This window comes from Danio aesculapii, chromosome 11 (genome assembly GCF_903798145.1).
Source record: "Danio aesculapii chromosome 11, fDanAes4.1, whole genome shotgun sequence".
Lineage (NCBI taxonomy): Eukaryota > Metazoa > Chordata > Actinopteri > Cypriniformes > Danionidae > Danio > Danio aesculapii.
In genome coordinates, this window is record NC_079445.1 from 25,271,248 (window position 1) to 25,286,982 (window position 15,735).

General features: G+C 36.2%; 1 protein-coding gene across 3 annotated transcripts in view; it reads left to right on the forward strand.

The window, feature by feature from the left end:
- The first annotated feature begins 567 nt into the window (after positions 1–567).
- ndrg3a (ndrg family member 3a) overlaps positions 568–15,735 on the forward strand; it is a 75,804-nt gene continuing 60,636 nt past the window's right edge. For 2 of the 3 annotated variants that reach the window (XM_056467815.1, XM_056467816.1), the window contains exon 1: positions 568–690. The gene's annotated coding sequence lies outside the window, so the exon portion shown is untranslated. The remainder of the gene's footprint in view (positions 691–15,735) is intronic. The other variant, XM_056467817.1, reaches the window with a different exon arrangement.

Below are 15,735 nucleotides of genomic sequence, written 5' to 3' on the forward strand. Positions count from 1 at the left end.
TATATATATATATATATATATATATATATATATATATATATATATATATATATATATATATATATATATATTGTGTTTGTGTGTTAAACAGAAGAAAAACATTCAAAAGTGGTAAATAATAGCGGCGTTGTAATTTTGAGATGTACTATTCCTTCATTAACTTATTGAATATTTTTGTCTAATGTCAAAAGTATGTCATAATGTACTCACCTACGCGTCTGTCCAAAGACTGAAAGAGTGGAAATCAGTATCCCCCTTTTAATACTGCATCGTAGATATGGGCTTATTTCACATGTTGTTAGTCCAGCCATTGAAATTGGAAAACGTTATAATAAAAGCACGATACATACGTATGTGTACCTGCCCTACGGCTTTGTTTTGTTTTTTCAAAGAGAAAAAAATTTTTAGGATCAAATAAAAAGACGAAACTCTATAAAGACGTGAGTTCGTCATCGTGATATCATAGATAACCTCACGGGGGCGATAAATCGTGATTGAGGGGGTCTTCCAAACGCGTTGACTGTAATGTGGGGAGCCCTTGAGGCCCCGCCCACCGAATGACATCAAAACACGGCTGGCAGAGACTGCGAGCAGCGAAACGTGCGGACGACGAGCCCTTCGTTCACTCCAACATCTCTGAGGAGGATTTTCCCCTTGACAGATATAGATATTGCTCTTCAACATTGACCGGTGAGTCAAACACCCCCATTCTTGTAAACAGCTAGTTTGTGAATATGGACAAAACTGGACGAGAATTCTGTGACATAATTCAGAGTGATAGTGTTGGTTATCTTCTCTACAGCGATCAATGTAATTCCATTTAAAATGGCTCCGTGTTTTAAAACTGCCCGAAGCCACAATAACGTCGATTTACATCACAACCGCCGCTAAAACAAGACATTACAGGAAATATACGTGCCGTTTGATTAATTGTAAATCGATTTTTTTCTGTTTATCTCACACATCCGACACTCAGGATGTTGGATGTCTCGCCAAAAATAGAAACTTTGTACCTCATTTGATAAAATGGGTTGAAATTCGCTGTTTTCGTCGCTGCAGATGTTTTTTTTTAAATATATGTAACGTTAGTTTTCATAGATTATTTTTCTCCTGTAGCTGCATCGAACATTCATTCAGTCTTTAAAATTGTATTGCCTTTTACAGCATTATATAACGTTACTGCGGTTTAAATGAAACGATGTGCTGTTTTCGTAATGTATCTGAATATACATAAATTGCTAAATTATTTACGTCTAACTTTGATTTAGGATTGCATTAAGCCCTCTTTCTTAGTTTGAATCCATATATGTATATAAATCCAGTTTTTCTGAATGCATTAGCACTTTTTTACGTGGCGCATGTATATCAAAATCATACTGTAAATTGATGGATTTTTGGCTTCGATTATATATGACAACTTCCGGCATGACACAAATGACATTGTCCTCGGTCACCTGCTCATGGGAAGGTCGCAGGGCTGATGATGTGATCTCCATGTGCTCGCAGGTGTGTTGTTGAGCACACTCAGACAGTGTCCTGGCGAACTACTACAGCAAATACACTGTGTTGACATAACAAACAAACAACACTAACCTGTTGTTATCATCAACACAGGGCTCTAAATCAGATCCCTCGCAGTCTCTGACCTGAAATCTGTTTGTCTTGCATACATTGAAACGTTTGTTATTTTAGCACTCAATGTATGTTTTAATCTGTTGAATTCAAGAAAAAACTTCTTTAATGTTGTATGAATGTAAGCCATTTTCCATAGAAATCCAATTCATATTTCTTCTAAGTAGTAATGTGGTACATCAACAGGCATTTCACTTGGGAAATGTCCTGTTTTGTTAGATGTAATTATTGGTAATTAATGATATGCTGCTCATACTCCGTAATTGAACATAGAAAGTTATCTAATGTCTTTAATGCTTATGGAAAGTTAACTCAACAGTAAACATGTTTTTTAGTTATTCAAAAGCGATAAGAAAAGGCCATCTAATGTCGAGTTCAGACTGCGTAATTTTTAAAGTCGTCATGTCACAGATGTTATAACACTGCATGACTATCTGTAACTACATAATGAGAAAGAAGCTTTTAGTGGGGTAGAAAATGTACTTATTTTGCTCACATGGCTTTGAAGGGAATTAGCAGTTACTCCTCAACCTTTTTTCTTTTTCGAGCCGGTTGTGGTATTGCTCAGATGACACGTCAAACAGACACGAGTGCTCCTGCCAAACTTCCACTAGTTTTTTCTCCTTTTCTTGGGTCCAAATAAACTGAAAATGAGCACTTTTAACTTCTCCCTCAACCTCCTGCTGGCCTGCAGATACTCATACTAGTGGATGCTGCTCTCGCATTGGCTGTAGGTAATCGCCGATGTTATATTCAATCAGAACACATTTCACATGGCATGAATCACCGACAGCTCCAGATATCTAGCATGCCAAACATTTCACGGGTATCTGCGATTTATCTGCGATTCTCTCAGATTGCGTCTTTAAATGTTCACACTGTTTGATTGTTAGTCATGTGAATGAGCACCATTTTGCCTGTGATTTCAGGCATTTGTCGACGATTTCTCAAAACCCGATGACGAGTCAAAATTGAGGCTAAAATCATGCACTCGGCATAAGATGTAGGTGTTACTCGGCATAAGATGTAGGTGTTATTATTTATTCGAGAGGACATTAACAAAGTTGTTTTGATGATCCGTGAAGCTTTAATGTCAAGTCAAGCCAATGGCTTTCTGCAATTTGAGAGTCAAAAAAACATAAATGGCCAAAATGATACGAGTATCTGTAGCCACTTATCGATGCTGTGGAACATTTGTAAATAATATTCAGGTTATCATTACACTGTAACATCAGGGGTCATGAGAATTCATCTTCTTTTGCCTGAATGTTATTTTGACTGTCAAAGTGACTGTAGACACTGGGCATTATTTTGAGCAATGTTGCCTGGCAACTTTGACAAATGATGCCGTCAATAGGCAACCAGATGAGATGTAGGGCAATTAATTAGGGCAATGGAATACAATTTTTGCTCATTCTCAGGCGGCACGGTGCCTCAGTGGTTAGCACTGTCGCCTCACAGCAAGAAGGTCGCTGGTTCAAGCTGTGGCTGGGTCAGTTGGCATTTCTGTGTGGAGTTTGCATGTTCTCTCCGTGTTCGCGTGGATTTCCTCTGAAGACATGCACTATAGGTGAATGCGCTATAGGTGAATTGGGTGAGCTAAATTGTCCGTTATGTGTGAATGTGAGAAAGTGTATGGTGTTTCCCAGTCATGGGTTGCAGCTGGAAGGGCATCCGCTGTATAAAACACATGCTGGAGAAGTTGGCAGTTCATTCTGCTGTGGCGAACCCTTATTAATAAAAGAACTAATCCGAAAATAAAATGAATGAATGAAATATTTGAATTAGGGCTGCACGTATAAATAAAAAAAAAGATCTCGATTCGACCCTACACACAATCTTAATTCAGCTTTTCTACGATTCGGCCAATTAAACTTTCAAGGTCAGGAGAGAAGCTTAAAGACGGTCACATAAGTCTTTACAGGAACATGTACACCTTCAAATGGCGTTAAAAGTGTCACATACTGTAATTATAAGGCATAATTCACCCAGAAATGTTATTTCTAACTTGTAATGACATGTAATGATGTATTCGCAACCGCAAAATCACACGTGAGCTGACAGCAAGGCAAGCTGTTTGTTTACTACCGAGAACGCGCGCACGTGCACGACAATGACGGCTACTTTAGTGAACAGAACCTGCATAGTCTGTGAATAACAGGTAATATAGTTTTAAATAACATTAAGTTTGTTGCAAACAGTGATCGTTTGAGAGCCGTGCTGAAAGAATGATTTGCATGTGTGTGTTTTTTATCACAGTGACGGCAGCCATGAGCCGCACTAGGAAGTGAAAATGAAACTGGCCGCACATGAATTAAATGATCATGACGCATTTTACAGTTATTATTACGACAAGCATTTGATATGTTTTTTCTTTCATAGCTAACACAGTGTTGTGCATGAAAATAAATGTTTAACAGTGTCAGTATAGCTACTCTAGCTTATATAATGTTGAATATAATGCAAGAAGAAATCTGATAGAAAAATGTCTCCTTTTACCAGTGAAAACAAATGGTCTAATAATGCTGTCAATGACAAATGACAAGCACATGTCTTAAACATAATAATTCAACTTTATAATTATAAATAGTTGTATTCTGATGTCATCATTTTACTGTGAATTAACAAACAGGATTAACAAACAGCAACAGTAGACCTACACATAGGCCTAATATTATTATTGTTGTTTTACCATTTTGTCACTTTAGAATTATAAGGTTCTATCTGACATTTTTTTTATAAGTTGTTTACATTTTAAGACTTTTTTTTTAAAACAAATGTTACACACGTACTGTTTGCTATATGGAATGCAAAAACTTTGAAGCTTAATATCTCAAAATCATTCAGAACGCAGATAGAACCTTATAATTCCAAGGTGGCGATATGTTTGAGAATTAACAATATAGCCTACTCGTATTAACCTTTATTTTACATCTAAAGAGTCTAAAGAAGATTATCTATGAGAAAATCGAGATCTTGATTTTAAGCAAAAAAAATCGTGATTCACATTTTAGCCAGAATCGTGCAGCCCTAATTTGAATAGACAAGTATATTAATGTAGAGAAGGAAGAATTGTGCTGTTTCTGGTGGTTGGCATGTGGAGATAGATAGATGTCAGGGAATCCCGGGACTCTTGGGAGCAGTGAGCTTTAATTAAGCTGTGCTTCAGTTCAATTGAGTCTGCTCACAATCTCAGAAACCCTGCTTATCTGGACTGTGGTGCCAATAAGTTTAGCCCACAGTGCTATACAGAGATAAGAGCAGACGCTTTGTTTTAAACTGGCCTTTCTGAATATGTCATAGATGTCATTTAAAAGTAATACATTATATCCTTGTATATAAGTGTGTGTTGATGACAAATAATGCATTAGTAAACTGTATACCAAGAGTGTTAACAGTTCACATACAAAAGTTATTTAAAAGGATAGTTCACTCAAAAAAGAACATTTAAAAAGAAAATTATAAATTCAGCATTGATTTATTCTGTTGTTTTTATGAATCAAACCTAAAAACAGAAGAAAAAGTATTTTGTGACAGAAATATTTTGAGTCAGATCTTATTGAACATTCAAAACAATGCTGTGTTCCTGCCTAACTGTGTTGTACAGATGTGAAATTGAGAATAGCTTATTAAATATGTTAAACAGTTAAAGCCATCACACACACACAAAGGAGATGCGTTTCTTGTATTGAGTGTAATGGCCACATCTTATGAGAAATTTTCTTTGTTAGGGTTTTTTTGGTTTGTTTAAATGTTGCATTCATATTTCAGTCAAGCTGCACCACAGTTTGTTTGAAAGTGAGCAAAAAACAACAAAGGATTTTCAAGGATCTCAGTCTGCTTTGGTTTGCATTAATGTTCGGATGGCCATATTCACATTTATTCAAGCACTTCAACAGAACAAACACACCAGAGTTCGTTTTAACTCAACCAAATCTATAGAGTGTGAACACGTCATTAGTTATTCTCATATTTTTTAATTGAAATATATAATTAACAAACCAAAAATTGGTACACTGACACTGCTGCTCTCAAATAACAATTTATTAACACAATGTTTTAACTCAAAGTTCAATGTAAATATAGCACACATTTGTTTGTGTTCATAAATCTAAATTTATATCCCTATAAAAAATCAAGCAGTACATTTTGAGTCTCCTCGTAGCATCTTCTAGAAAGCATCTGCCAGAGGTGCAGTATTGGCACAGGTGTCAGGCTGTTGATTGTGTGATGTGGACAGATTTCAAGATTTCGAGCTGGTCCTTGAAACCGTTCTTCACTGCTGAAATGTGGAAGACTGCTAGACCGACTGTAAAAGACACTCTGTAATCCTTAATGCTTATGTATGTATGTATGTATGTATGTATGTATGTATGTATGTATGTATGTATGTATGTATCTACTGCTAAGTGTTATATACAGTTGAAATCATAATTATTAAACCACCTTTGATTTTTTTTAAATTTTTTATTTTATTTTCCAAGTTATGCTTAACAGATCAAGGAAATTTTCACAGTATGTCTGATAATATTTTTTCTTCTGGAGAAAGTCTTATTTGTTTTATTTTGGCTAGAATAAAAGCAGTTTTAATTTTTTTTTTTAAGGTCAAAATTATTAATAGTTAACCTAATTAACCTAGTAAAGCCTTTAAATGTCACTTTAAGCTAAATAGAAGTGTCTTGAAAAATATCTAGTCAATTTTTTTTACTGTCATCATGGCAAAGATAAAATAATTCAGTTAAAGCTATTATATCTACAAATGTGTTGAAAAAATCTTCTCTCCGTTAAACAGGGGGCTAATAATTCAGGGGGGTTAATTATTCTGACCTCTACTGTATATAGTGGGTAAAATAAGTATTGAACACGTCTCAATTTTTCTCAGAAAACATATTTCTAAAGGTGCTGTTAACTTAAAATTGTCACCAGATGTCAGTAACAACCAAAGAAATCTATATATACAAAGACAAAATTAATTGGTTTAGAAATTAAGTTATGTAATAAAATGAAATGACACAGGGAAAAAGTATTGAACACATGAAGAAAGTGAGGTGTAAAAAGTCATGAAAAGCCCAGACAGCAGCTGAAATTTCTTAGTAAACTCTGACCCCATCAGCGTAAATGAACATAAACTGCTTCAGTCACAACATCTACATTACCAGGTGATGAAGATGAAACCAGGGTAGACATTTCAGCAGGACAAGGATCCCAAACACAGCCATGGAAACTCTTGGTTTCAGAAACAAAAAATAAGGCCAACCCAGTCACCTGACTCAGATCCAATAGGGTAAAAACTAAAGATCAGAGTTGATAGACCAGATCTATAGAACTGTCGAGATTTTTACACTCATTACCAAAAAAGCCTACAAAGTATTATAAATATTTCAGTAGTTCTGTATCTTCTCCTTCTGTCATTTCATTGTTATTACTATGCTACATTGACTATGACTATGTCATTACATTGTCATTACACTGTTTATTATTTTTTCTTCGGCTTAGTCCCTTATTTGCCAGAGGTTGCCATAGCGGAATGAACCACCAACTATTCCAACATATGTTTTTATCTGACTCGTGGGGGAAACCAGAGCACCTGGAGGAAACCCACGCCAACACGGGGAGAACATGCAAACGACCTTCTTGCTGTGAGGCGACAGTGCTAATCACTGAGCTATCATGCCGCCTATTTCTGCTAATAGTAGGTTTAAAAAGGGATGTGGTCCTGTTGGGTTATAGATGTGTTTGTTTTAGTGCTTTTAAATATCAACATTAGCAAAATTCACTTAGTCCACCTTTAACAAAAAAAAAACAAGTTGTTGTCTCCATGATTTCTGCAAATTGCGCATGGCCAATTTGATGTTCTGCAGCATTTGTTCCCTTGAGTGTGCTTTCTTAAGTGCAGTCTAGTGGAGATAGAGCGAAGGATTACAAACAAACATCAAGCGTCTGATTTGTTTAGGGATTCAGCAGTCAGTGGGATTCTGAGGTCTTTCAGTAAATCTATTCTATTGCACTTTCCTCTCTATTACAGTCAGAAATGCTGTGAAACTGGTTTTAGCATAGGGCAGCTGGTGTTAGCTTGACTGTCTGAAGATTTGTGAGTTCCCTGTGACCTTAATTTGTAGATTCTGCTGTTGCTACATGGAGCGCTTGCTTTTTTGTGCGCCTTGGTAATCAGCCCGGACCCATCTAATATCTGACCTACAAAGGCAAATCACTTCTTTGCTGAATCTCGGAGCTCTTTTAATCAATTGCGCCAGTTCAATCTTTGTCTGATTAACATTAAAGGTCATTCATACTGGCCTGTCACGCTGGTCGTGCGGTCGTCCTGGACCATTGCCAGCCCACTAAAACCCATGTCTTTGGTTTTCTGCCATCTCCCACTGTTTTCTCCTCTCATTTTCACCTTGACAGCTGTGCCTGATGTCTCGGTCAATTCCATCAAATTAATCATCAGATTTCACACTGACCCTACACATTTTCACATCATGCTAGAGGCTTTTATTCTATTTGCTTAGTGTATCTTCATGCAGCTCTTTAATTTCAGTCTTGAGTCGTAAGTTTGCATTGGATCCCATAAGGACTCAGGGCTCATGAAAGCAAAACATATCCTTTTGCAAGCACAACAGTACCCGTTTTGCTTTTGGAATATTTTTTACAATGTTGTAAATGAAACTCTAGTCTCTTTAGGTTTTCACCCTGAAATGCCTATTTTCTTATTTATAAAAAAACAATAAAAAATATAAAGATACATAAATTAGTATATAATAATATAATAATAATTTTTAGTTTTATAGGTTTGTTGTTGTTTTTAATCGAATAAATGCAGTGTAAGAGGCTGAAATATTAAGACAAAATCTGAACATGCTGTTTCGCTTTGAAATGTAACCATTACTATTTATCAGTTAGCATATTTACTATTTGAAGTTTTGCTTTTGGAATATTTTTTACATTGTTATGAATGAGTCAGTTTAGTCTCTGTAGGTTTTTAACCTAAAATGCCAATTTTTTTTGTTAATGAAAAGCAATATAAAATATAAAGATACATAAATAAGTATATAATAATATAATAAATAATAATATTTTTAGTATTACAGTCTTTTTAATCAAATAAATGGAGCGTAAGAGGCTGAAATATAAAGACAAAATCTGAACATGCTGTTTCGCTGAAATATAACCATTACTATTGATCAGTTAGCATATTTAGAGTTTGAAGTATTCGTTCAGCTCATTTTTCCAGCGTAGTCATACAAGATTACAGCCTCTCGGAAATATGTCAAGTAAAATGCACTTACAGAATGTTTCTCAAATTAAATCTGACTTGGTTCTCTGAACATTTCCTCTGGTCCTGCTGAAAACCAGCGGTGGCATTTCTCTTTAGATTGCACTATAATGCAGGTTCTCTTTTATACGTGTAGCCCACGATTCACATGCTACACATTGGGGTTTTATTTATGGCTCTGTGAGCTGTTGCAGAAAGTCATTTACCCAGCTCACATCTTGTCTGGACAGGTTGGTAATTTATTTTCTCCCATTTATCAGACCAGATTAATTTGTTGACATCCATCTAATGTTGCCCGTTGTCTGCTTTGTGCATATCTGAGGAATCCGGCACCCTTACAAGCTGTTACCATATTAATTATTGATTTCTGCATTTATGGGCATGTCTAATTGACATACATGTAATGCAATTTATACATTTATTTGCACATCATATGTTTTAGATGTGACCATCATCCATCTGCTTGTTTGCGTGCTCAGACTAATTTAATCTATTTTAAATCCTCATGCTTTTGGTACACAAACAGAGGCCGCAGTTTCCAAGAATTCAATCACATCCCTTTAAAGCCTCAGTAAATATCTGCAGCCTCATCCCAGGCTTGTTACGTGACATATTTTTGAACTTAAAGCTGATGCATTCTGGGGCAGGTTTGTTTCGATGTCACATTTCACATCCTCCTTCTATATGTACCAAAAATATTGATATTTTAATAGGGTAGGCACTTACGTATACAAAACAACTGGGAAAAATGTCTTGAAACAAAAATCTGTTTAAATTAATCCTTATAAAATGAAAATTTGAGTTCACTTCTTCCTAGAGTTGCTCCTTTGTTTTTTAGGCTTTTGTTTTTAACTAATTTTAAGATTTTCATTTCTTTTAACTCTTCCATTTCTGATATTAATCATTTTTTTAAAGCTTGTTTTGAAATAATAATTAGTAAATTTAAAGTGCTCCATTAACCTCTTTTCAGATTATACCCCTTTGATGTACTGTGTAATCTAGCATTCACCTACACAAGTGTGTTGCAAAATTGCATAATGTCAGCATAGGGTATATTAAAAAATGCTGGGTTCCACACAATTCCTTCATGTTGTCCCAACACAAATCGGTTTAGTTAACTTCATAATTTTTACAAATTTTAGTGGATTGAACATAAGACAATTAAGTTCTCCCCCAAAAAACCTTAAAATTGTGTTGGTTCCACTCATTTTAAATAAGTAATTGCAGCAAATGCAGAAAAAGTACATTTTAAAGTGTATTTTTTGGCTCATTGGTGTCCAAATTCTAAAGCCGGTTCATTTTGCACTTTTGAAGAATGATGTTTGCATTATTGTGTATTTTTAGCTTGATTATTAGTTATGGAATTGGTGTTTTGTTTCTCACACTCTGTTAAAGGTAGATCAGTCACAACTTAATGTACCATCCGACCAATCAGAACATAGCATTCTATCAGCAATTCGGGGCAGAATGGATTCTTGAACTAACTATTTCAGACACTGTGAAAGAAGAGCTGATGCTGCAGTGAATAGTGGACCAATGCAAATCTATCAAGGCCGCCAAAACAAAAAGGAACTTTTAAAATAATACTGTAACATCCGTTCTTTTTTAATTCTAAATGCATGGTCAGTAGCTTATCATCAGTCATCGAACCACTTCCATGAGCAACACAGGCTCATTGTGAAAATGTACCCCCGTATACATTTCTGGTGAGCATGAATTATGAAGCCAGAGCTACGTATGGCTGCATTTTGTCTTTAAAACAAAGGCTATGGGGCAGTATGATGCCGACAACGGCTTCTGTTTCTTTTCGTGCAACCAGCTGACCGTTTTCCTCCATGTGGACTGCTTTTCTGCTGTTACCAGCTTGCCCAGTAGCTTACCATGTATGTAGGCAGACTTGAGATGCAAAGAAAGAGTTGACCACAATGACAGGGTTTGAGTCTGGCGAAGAACGGTTCCAGAAAGCAGGTAAAACAAAAGTCAAAAAAGAAAATAAACAAGTAAATAACAGGGTGAGAACGTGGTAAGATCTGAAAACGTTAAAATCAGTCGGCCATGAGGGCTTTTCTTTTTCTGGATTGTTTTTGAAAACACTATCGGTTGGGTTTAGGGAAGGGGATGATCGGGTCAATCTGTGCTTTTGAAAACACCATCAGTTGGGTTTGGAGAACGGGGTGAGTGGGGTTATCGGTCAGTCAGTCAGTCGACAGCGGCTTCTGGTGGATTTACGTGAGAACAACAGGCATGAATGGCACTCGCAAAATAAATTTGTAATCTGAAAAAGAAATAAAATTCGTACCTCCTGGAATGTTTTTCGCGACTTTCAGACTTTTTTTATAGGGGTACGTATCAATTATGAGCCTGGGTTGTCCATGACTTATTAATACAATGTATTCTTGCATATTGGTGAACTGTGTTAAAGTTCACAAAAACTCAAACAGACTCTGCTCTGCACTCAACCAGAACACTTAAGATGCTTTTACTCTTGATGCCAACAACTAGTAAGCGTTAAATCAATACACTAAGTGGCCTTTCACTTCTAATAATAAAAACCGTGACTCTTTTTGTAATAATGCACTCCTTCTAATGCATTCTGGGAACTCTAAAAGGGGTTTCGCTTTAATCTGCTCTGTGTATGTGAAATGAAGGAAAAACTGTAAGAGATATTTCTGAGAACATTTCTATAAAAGACAAATCTCCTCCTATACGCTTGTTTGTATGCAACTCCTCTCTTCTTCAGGAATGACAGGAAGGATGTGGTTTAATGGATAAGGCAAAAGCCAAAGTATGATGCATGTTATAGAGGGAATCTGACAGTTTGCGTCAGCATGCAGGGTGTCCCTCAGCTCTTAGTGTATAATGAGAAAGGGTTGGAAGGTCTTTTTTTGGCAGAGAGAGCCTAGTGCATTGGCTGCAATCTGGCACCATAAGAGCCCTAATATTAATGGAGTGTGCACATCGCCTTATCACGTACACAGCTGCTTAGACCAGGGGTTTCCCTTAATTCAGTTAGTGACAGAGGGAGCCACAGAGATGGAGACAAAAGCAGGAAGAAAAGGTCAGAGTGGGAACATAAGCCTGCCTTCAGAATACAAAGCTAAAATATGTCTTTTTACTTCACTTTTGGCTAGCAATATATATTTCGTATGTTTTTTTAAAGAGCCCATATTATAGATGAAATAGGGTCATATTTAGGTTGTAAGGGTCTCCAACAACAGTCTAATATGCATGCAAGGTCAAACAACACTTTGATGGTCTTATAATATGCATTTATTTTTACCTAGTTATCCCAGCGACTCCCATATGAATCGTTCAGCGATTCATTTGTACCCAAACCCGTCCTCAGCGCGAAGCTAATCTGCGCTGATTGGACCAATGACAGGCTGCTGCGATTGGTCGACGACACTGACAGGCTTCAGGGCGAGACAGAGTGAAATGCCCAGCAGATTATCAACAATATAAAAGTAGTCACAGTGTACACACGCTTCATAGTGGATTTTGGCTGCCAGTGGGTGAATGTAAATACAGACGATGGACTAGAAAATACTGACGACTAACTATTTTATCAAGCAAAAAGTCCAAGAACTGGCGAGGATATGTCCTAGCAGTCTACTTGCTCTTTTTACACACACGCACACACAGGGCCGGCGCGTCCAGAATAGAGACGGCGCGGCGGCGACACCTCCCTCCCCCTCCGCGTCCTCAGTTACATCCGCGATTACAACCCTACGATTTCAACCGCGACACCCCCTAAAGTCCTCACTTTACAAACGGGTCCCTTTGATCACCCTTTGCCTAGAGCTTTACCCTATTCAGAGACACGCACACACACACATCAACCTCCTAAGAGGAGACACTCACACAAACGACCGTCCTCAGAGGAGCCACACACACATTACACACACACACACATAGCTGACTATCCATAAACAAAGCGGCACGCGTCGCGTTTTCAACGTGGCTTTACACGCGATATGAGAATATAAAGAGTTAACCTGATACAGCACACGCGGTTACAAGTAACAAAACACAACTAAATGCATAATTTGCAAGCTAGAGTAAACGAGGCAACAATTTTAATCGCACGTACTTACACTGGTGAAATGGGGGAAGAAACTGATTCATGATCCACTGATCCTTGTTCTGACAGTCTTTACCGATCCTTCCTTTAACAAACTGATGAAGTCTTCTTTGTAAGCAGGTAGTTTCCAGAGGCTCTCGATCTGCTCAAGGCTAGGCTATATGCTAAGGTTTTCATCTTTGGGTGAACTGTCAATAATCTCCATCTGCACAGCGTGACTTCATTCTACCGGTGTCTGTGTGTGTCTCTGTGTGTGTGTGTGTGACTTTTTTCTGTTAGTGGGCGGAGCCGCAGGTTTCAAATCTCCCGGGCTTGCGCGTGCAACTACTTGTGTTTCGTAGCTGCGTCATCGCGAAACACCTAATAACTTGTTATCAAGACGACTCGTTTGAAGCACTATGAGTCGACTCTTTTATAGATGAATCAATAGTTTTAAACACTGTACACTTACAGATTTAAGCCGTAGCTGGATATTTCACTTCACTTAGAGCTGTGTTACACACTACATGGAAGGGCATTTTCAAAAAGCCATAATATGGGCTCTTTAAATTACTCGAAAATTTTAAGACTATTATAAATTATAATTTTGTTATGGATTATTGTAATGAATATTATTATTATAATTTTTATCAGTATAGAAAGTGAGTTTTATTTTTACTTTTGTTTCTTAAATTATTCATTTGAAGCACTTTTCTTATTTTACTTATTTTGTGTACCATCTCTGATTTCGAACTTCTTTATGACTTCTTTGAGTTGGGAGCCACAAGCTAATACAAAATGATAAGAAAAATACAAAAATGTGTCATACAAAGTAATATTCAAAATGCAAAATAAACATTTATTTTCCAAATAATATATGGATTGCAATGAATTAAACATTATTACAATTAACAGCATTCTACAATATATTCATTCATTCCGTCATTTTCTTTTCAGCTTAGCCCCTTTATTATTCAGGGGTCGTATCCAGCATATGTTTTATGCAACGGATGCCCTTCCAGCCACAACCCAACACTGGCAAACACTATGGCCAATTTAGCTTATTCAATTCACCTTTACAATTAATAAAAAAGTGGAATAAGTGTCTTGGCTAGTTTTAAACAGTATTTCAAATATGCGCCTTAAATCAAAATGAATCCTATTAATAATCCTTTAATAATAATTATGACATACTTGATGACATTAACACAAAAACAATGCATCTGCAAATTTCTGATCTAGTAGGCAGTATTCAGGGCTGCACAATATAGTTTCAACATTGTTATCGCAATGTGATCATAACATGTTAATGTGTAACGTGTTTTTTGAGGTCTGTGACTGTGTGATGGTTTTAAAAAGCATTCAGGCCTAGGAAATTGTACCGTTTATAACTTTGATAAATTAATAACGATTGAATTCTATTCGATTGCAGTATTATTTTACATTTGATTATTCAATTACACCTAAATACAGTTCATTTCATTGTAAAGCAATCAAACGCTGTTTATTTAGTTGTTTTTTTTTTTGTTGTTGAATTTATCCATGCTTGTAAATTGTTTCTTATATTTTATGCATATGTACTCCCCTAGAATTATCCCAGTTAATCTAAAATGCTAAATTCTTAGCAAATAGTATTCGACTTATCTAGTGAAATTTTATTCATATCGCAAAATATATCACACAATAAAAATATTGCAATGTTAGATTTTTCCAGTATCGTGCAGCCCTAGTATTCAGTATTCACTGCACAATATGCTGTATATATTCCACTATATAGTATTCCACTCTAGTCTGTCTGAGCTTTCCACTTTCCACTCTCCCAGTAAAGAGGGTGGGATTGAGAGGAAGTGATTGGACTGGTTTAAATTCAACACATGAGCATGCATGTAAGTAGCCTGTGGTGGATGAATGGAAACCGGAATGACCTTCGCTGTAAAAAGAGGTTAAATAGTAACACATTTATGGAGCATGTGCTTTTGATCTTACTGCTTGATCTCAGTTCTCTCACAAACAGCAGGTGCTCTATAATACACACACACAAAAAATAAATTGATCTTTGTAAATATGTTAATAACATGTTATGTTAAAAAATAAGAACATGATCTTTGTAAACATGTTAATTGTTTACTTTTGTTTATACATTTTCACCTTTATAATTGTCAGAGATATGGCATCAGGAATAATCTGGAACTGAGCATGTCACACTGTCCTGAACAGAATAACCCTACTGCAAAGATAACAGTAGCTGAAAGTATACTGGTGAGCAGGAACAATGCTGTAGTTTTGTGTCCTTAATTGGGTAAATTTGAGCTTCTGCCATGACTAACAATTACAAATCACTCACACACAAATCTCTGACCTTTCAGAAAACTGATGACCTGAAACATGAAGATGCACTAGAAAGGACCCATTCTCTGCAAAAATAGTTTTGATTCAGTATTGGTATTTGTTTTAATACACAGAATATTTTCGAAACAAAACTGTGTAAGATACCTTATCTGTCTTAGATTGTTTTGTTACTCTACACTGAAAAAATTATTCATTAGACTTACTAAATTTAAGGCAAGTAGTTGCAAACTATTTATATGGGCTGATTAACCAAAAAAATTAAGTTGAACAATACTCAGTTGTTTAAATTTAGCTCATATAAATTGTTTGCAAACACTTTGTCATAGTTGGATGCAAGAAAGCTTACCCAGTTGCAGCAATAAACAAAACAAAATGTGTTATTTGATGTAATTAAGCACAAGTAGACAGACAAGGGGAT